This window comes from Heterocephalus glaber, unplaced genomic scaffold (assembly GCF_053883595.1).
Source record: "Heterocephalus glaber isolate CG9 unplaced genomic scaffold, H.glaber_assembly_v1.0 deba00001481, whole genome shotgun sequence".
NCBI classification, from domain to species: Eukaryota; Metazoa; Chordata; class Mammalia; order Rodentia; family Bathyergidae; genus Heterocephalus; species Heterocephalus glaber.
Genome location: NW_028258317.1, coordinates 7,829,305 through 7,836,042, shown reverse-complemented (window position 1 = coordinate 7,836,042; position 6,738 = coordinate 7,829,305). Strand labels below are relative to the sequence as shown.

The 6,738-nt window shown below is 38.2% G+C and overlaps 1 pseudogene; it reads right to left on the bottom strand.

The window, feature by feature from the left end:
- Positions 1-2,529: 2,529 nt before the first annotated feature.
- On the bottom strand, positions 2,530-3,195 carry LOC101721472 (serine/threonine/tyrosine-interacting protein pseudogene; annotated as a pseudogene).
- Between the last annotated feature and the right edge of the window lie 3,543 nt (positions 3,196-6,738).

The following is a 6,738-nucleotide window of genomic DNA, read 5'->3' as shown; positions in this document are numbered from 1 at the left end:
ATAAGAACGTAGACAACTAAAGATCTATAAAGTGACTTTGCTAATGCAAATTATGGGGAAAATTTAGATTAATTCAACATAAAGAACTGATTAAAATGCTAATTTAAAATTTACAAAAGACATGCACAAATCACTTTGCCCAATAAATTCATCTTCAGAGAAAAGTGTCTGAACTGGAACAACTTCACAGAAACAAGACAATATGAAATGAAGAAGTAAATATTCCGTACTCCACGTAATTTAGTAATGTTTCTTCAAGGTTCAGTTTAAACTAATAAAGACAAAAGAAATTACAAAAAATGTTAAGAGCTTTTCACTGGCCTCCTTACTAGTTTAGAGGTCAATGAGGATTAACTTTTTAAAGTGATGCAAGGCACTTTTCTTTTGGGGGCTTCATTTGGGGAAAAAAATGGTGTTGCACTGGTTTATCAGTCTATTTAGAACCATTTCAACAAAGGTAGAAACAGCTGGAGAACTCAGAGAACAAACACAATATTTGGCTTCAAAAAAGCAAAAGAGGAGAGAGCCTGGGCTATGGCCGAGAAGGTGGTGCTAGGACCTTGGCAGAGACTTTCAGTGACGCTGCTGTGGAGAAGCAGGCGGAGCTGTAGAGGGAGAGCAGTGCAGTGGGGTCTGATGGTCTCTGATTTCTAGAGTTCCACAGTGGAAACCATCACCGATAGCTTGCAAGACAGTAGGAAGCTGGGCTCAGGGGCATAAGCCTGTAATACCAGCACCCAGGAGGCGGAGGCAGGGAGGATTCCAAGACTGAGCCCAGGCTGGGCAACTTAGTGAGTCCCTGTTTAAAATAAGGTTGGGGATATAGCTAAGTGGTGGAGGACAGTGGGAACAAGTGAAGGCTCCTGTGGGGAGACTCCTCCTCAGACAGGTCCTACATGATCCCTGACTCCAGCTCAGGTGAAACCTTGGCCAAGGGAGTCTCCACATGCAGTGAGTGTGCTTCCCACTGGAACCTTCGCCTCTGAAGTCACAGCAGAGTCCAGCTGGTGCTTCTGGTTTTCTTCAGGTACAGTGTCAGTGTCAGCTCCTGGAAGACACTGCTGGGTCTGACACACTTGACACTGCAGTTCCCAACACCCTTGATACAGTGGTTCTCAGGGAGCCAAGAAAAGCAAGTGGAGCATCTGCCACACCATCTCACACATGTTCCCCTGGGAACGGTCCTGTCCAACCACCCTTTATGGAGCAACTGGTCAGCAGAAGCCCTTTCCAGATGACCAACATATGGGACATTTCAGAGGCCTTGAGAAGAGGCTGAGGTCAAGGACTCTCCAGGAAGATTCTCTCTACACTACAAAGCTGGGAGGTCCAGAGAAGCTAGTGTCCTCAGGCTCCAGAGTTCGTGGACACATGAGCAACACTTCTGTCCACTGGTTCCCTGTACAAAAGCTGGTGCGGCTCTTCAGGGATCTGTGGATGCTCCAGGAAGAAACTGCAGGACCTTGAGCTCATCAGAGAAGTAACAGCAGATCCTCCCCCATGGGTGGAAGCTACTGCCAGAAAATGGGGGGACTGCTGGGGGCGTGTAGAGAGCCCCTTCTTTGTAGTGGGACAAACTTCAGAGATGAGGACAGGAAACAAGCAAGTTGGCAGTCCTATTTTGAGGCTATACTGTGCAAGAACTCAGTATTAAGATTTATGTACTTCTATCCTATCATTCCACCTCTTGGGTGCCTGGGGCAGGAGCAACACAAACTGGAGGCCATCCTGGGCCATATGCAAGACCCTGTCTCAAAAAACCCAAAATTTATACACTCTGAAAGAAAAAAGAAAAAAGGAAAGTCACTTGAAAATCTTAACACTACCTTTGTTTTTGAGCATCTTATACTATAAAGAAAAACATCTTTCTTTCATCATTAAACCTTTTTTTTCCCTAAAGAATAAATGAATTGAGAAGGTAATAGAAAGGAAGCATTAATTGGATTAAGTGGAAATAAGGATAGCTAATTAACAAGAGATTGAGGGTTTTAAGAATGGTCATTAATTTATTGTTTTATACTAAGAAAGTGGCAGATTCCTGCACTTCTGTGATTTTATGATTCCATCATAAAATATAACTATACAATTATTTTTTAAATGTAATATATAGAATACAAAATGAATTTGTAGAAAACCCTAGGAAATTCTTTTGTTATAAATTACCCAAAATTGGTAAACAAATCCCCCCTAACTTCCATTTTGTTTAAAGTAATAACTTTATATCATACAAATAAATTCAAATAAATTTTAAGGATGAAAAGTCCATTATTGGAATAATAACTCTTTGCAAGTCCAAAATTCTTAGTTTATAATAAAGCTGTAAAGTTGAAAAAAAAAAAAAAGTAAAACCATCAGTGCCATGTACTACAGAAGTCCAACATGTTCTTAACATGTTGCAGAGAAACATTTCTGGAAGCAATATGTAACTGAAAAGGAACTACTTGTGTTTTTACCAGTTTACATTTTTATCATCTTTAGTATTTTCTCTTTCAAATAGAAATTCACACTCTCTGTAGCATTACTCTTGAGTCAGCCATTCTGTGCAGTTGCCACTTGCATGTTTCCAAAGTCATCATCTTCTTCATGTGTTCTCTTTAAACTGCTAGTGGTACAAGAATGAACAGATAAGGATCTTTCTATTTTGAGTGGTGACATCATCTATACTGTTAATTTTGCTAGGTAGATAGCTTCATATTCCTGAAGTTGATGGACAATTCCAGCATTAGGATTAATACAAAAATCTCCTTTCTTGCACATAAGCAAATGCATCTCTGTACTTCATCCCAAAGCTTTCCGTAATGCATCCAATAACAAAGGCAGTACTTCTGGAGATCCCTGCATTTCCATGGACAAGAGCTTTTCCTCCAGTTTGTAAGCTCCCATCAATAAATTCCTTAGTCATAGGGAAAAACATATTATACTTTCCACTGGATTATCTGCAATATCCTAGACCAAATATCTAAATAGTTATTGGAAATTTGGTTTAATAAAGTTTGCTTCAATATTTTGTTGTATGCAAACTGTATGAGTTATTCCATGTTTCTGCAGTATAGGTAGCTTGCTTTGCATAGCAGTATAATACAGGCCTAAGAACAATCCAGGTAAAATTTCCTGCATCTCTCGTCTCATAGGGTAGATCCACTCCTTGGTGTCATCCTTGCTCTGTAGGAGAGAGGGGAACTGCAGCTTCATGTCCTCAATGGCCAGTTGGTGGGGTGGGCAGGGGAGCTCCAGCTGGCCCAATGCTTGGCACCAAAAGGAAGAAGAGCTGGGGGAGCGGAGGGCGGAGGGCCCCCAACTAACACTCTCAGGCCAGGGTGCCCAGCAACTCCGGTGAATGTGGAGGCAGTGGAGGCAACCAGGGAGAGGAGAGTTGGGCAGGTGGTGCTAGGTCACCATGCTGCTGCCCCCTACCTCACTCCCTCCCTCCCTGCCTCTAGGTGCAATTTTAATGCACTTACTTTTTCTTTCCCCACTCTCTTCTCCCAGGAATATATCTATGAATTCTATGAAAGTCACTTTCAATATTCTAATAGTCATATAGAGACAATATTTGGAGATCTTCAACAATTAATGGAATATGGGGTTTGGGCTAAGTAGCTGAAGGGTTCTTGAAGGCTTCAGATAACTTATCTTGGCCCTAGATAGAGTATATAGAAGCAATGTAAGGATGCCATAAGTTTAAAGTCACATCTTCATGGAATAGCCTGGTCCATTGGATGAGTGAAACAATTTTCTGTTTTAATTGAATTCCTTTTTGGATGCTCCCTTGTGATGATTGTAAATTGCACTTATTTTCTGGTAAGATTTTTTTTCCATTTTTCCCCTGGGTACGGGGGATGGAACTCAGGATCTTGCACTTGCTCTGATAAGGTTTTTATTCTGAACATAATCTTTTGCCATTCACTTACAAAGGTTAAAGAATGGAAAATAACTTCATACTGGTGCAATAGATAGAATTCCACTGAATGGACATTTAACTACAGATAAAAATCTTGATATTTCAGGTAGGCAAATGGGAGATAGTTCAGACTTTGACAGGCAGTAATAGTATTGTAGAGAACCTGTCTCCTTTTTATGTTGATTTGATTTTACTTTATAATTTTCCTATGAAAGTATAAAGCATTACATTCTCCTCTGCCCCTCAATAACACCTCTTAAAAGCTGTGCATGTGAGTAACTAAGACAATATACCACAACTGACAGTTTAAAATTTAGGATTAACTTCTTGCATAGATACTGTAGGTGTTTATTGCTCTGGTGTGTGGGTTAAGATGTTAAAATCATACATACATTTTTTTCAATAAAAATTGTAACACATTTAAATCCACTGTTACCTATTGAGCCTCATAGTGAGTGATCATAACAATGTGCATGATCCAAAGACAACATAACAAAAATCAGTGCATCAGCATGTGCATGTAGTGGATGTTTATGCCAATAGTTGTTTAGATGTTTAAAACTACTCAAGGGAAGTAATCCAAAGATACATCTAAGCTCAATATACTACTAATTTGAAAAATATTAAGTAACTTTTAAATTTTCAATTGTCTCTTATGAAAAAGAAAAAAGAAAATGAGAGGCTTGGGGGAATCAATGGACTTGAGGAAAATCAGTAAAAATAAAGAAGTATACCTCAAACATGGTAAGATTCACTTATTGCAAACTTCTGGGTCTACCAACCAATGATTCTGTGCTACTGAGCAAGACCAGGAAAGCTGAACAAAACCCAACTGCTGAGCATCTTTTTCATCCTTCCTCACCATCATCTGAATACACTAAGAAAACCCACTGATAAGAGAGTATCTCATCAGATCCATAGCCCAGCCTTCCCCTTGGATGATGTCAGACCATGATCCTTAGTCTTTAGTTTGGAGCCCAAAGCAAATTAAAATAAGAAAAACAAGTAAAGTTGACTAGAAAATTAGACAAAATATCTGAAAATTATGTTTCTTAATGTGTATAAACAGCATATCTCTTATTTCTATCTTTGCATCTGAACTTCCCTACAAGTAATCATGCAGAGAGATTAGTATTACTACTTGAATACTTGGCTATACTCTGTTGGTAGTTTAGTGAGGATTTTGTTAGGTTAAATCTTGTCATTGCCCTCCCATTGTCATATCAACTCATCTCTTTTAACTTCTGTAATGATGGAAACTGTTAATCATATCCTCTCTGGAAGCAACTGAACACCAACAGTGATTTTTTTTTACCCAGTATCATGACTACAGGCAAGACATGTCCCAAATATCTATCCTGGTTCTCCTCCTCATGAAAGGCTGTAACATAATGCTAAGTCATGGCTTTGTAAAGGTCACATTCTTGAACCTCAGTATTACTACATTTTGAATCATATGGTAATATTAAAATTGTTAGAATAACTATAACTTTAACTTAGAAGCAAAAATTAATATTGATAGGTAGTGTATCCTCCAGAGGTGCCTGACTATGCTCACACATAAACACAAAGAATAAGAACTGCAGGGGTTTTGTTTTGCATGTGTTATCCCTAGAACTTTTGTTCTCTAAGGGCATGTGAATGAAATATCAAAAATGACAATTCATTGCTCTCAAAGTAAGATTAATTTTTTCCAATTCAGAGACTTCTCCTAGTGGCATGAACATGAAAATCACAGTATCTGTCTTTCATCTATGTATTCATCTATATTCCTAAAACCCTTCTTAATAAAGACAGAAAAACTAAAATAGTGAATTGAAAATCTAAGCACATGCATGCTTTAACAGAATTAAATGACAAAGTAATCCTCACAAAACTAGAGTAAGGGTGAACATGATTAATATATTCCAAGGATCATAAACATTAATAGAAGTACTACTGTCAATGACTTCAAGAAGAGGGAAGACATCTGTGAAATTACCAATCCCCCCCTAATGTGAGAAAGTTGTATATTGATTACATGGGAAACTGAGAACAACTAGAAACATTTGGAAAAACAAGTTCCAAGTTCAGAGTCAACAAGGCTGAGAAGAATCACTAAGGAGACTGTAGAGAATTCAAACATTGCTAAAGCAGTTTGTCCACTAAAGGCTCTGCCGTTATCAAACAAATATTCCCTTGGAAAAGATAAAATCTACCTTGAAAAAAGTGATATCTTAAGAGAAAATGGAAAACGTGAATACAAAAAGTTTGAAAACAGTAACTCACTTTGATTTTATTTCAGTGCACGGTGAGAGCTGTGGGTCTAGGCTTATTCTTGGGCATGTGGAAGCCATTTTTTCCAGCACCATTTATTAAAGAGGCTTTCTTCAGTAAAGATGTTGGGCTCCTTTGTCAAGATAAGTTAGCTGAGTGTGTTTGGTGTTATTTCTGCATCTTCTAATCTGTTTCAGTGATCCTCAGGGTTTTTTTGTTTGTTTGTTTGTTTTTGCCAGTACCATGCTGTTTTTATTACAGTAGTTTTGTAGTATAATTTCAAGTGAGGGATTGTGGTGCCTCCTGCTTTGCTTTTATTGGCCAGAATTGCTTTTGCTATTCTAGGTCTCTTCTGGTTCCAAATGAGTTTTAAGAGTGTTTTTTCTAATTCTGTGAGGTGTGTTGTTATTATTTGATTGTGATTACATTAAATCTGTATGGTAATTTTGGAAGTATGGCCATTTTCACCGTATTGGTTCTTCCTACTCAAGAACGAGGGATATCTTTCCATTTTCTGCTTGGGATATATTTCCATTTTTTGATATCCTTTTTGATCTCCTTTTTCAGAGTACTATACTTTT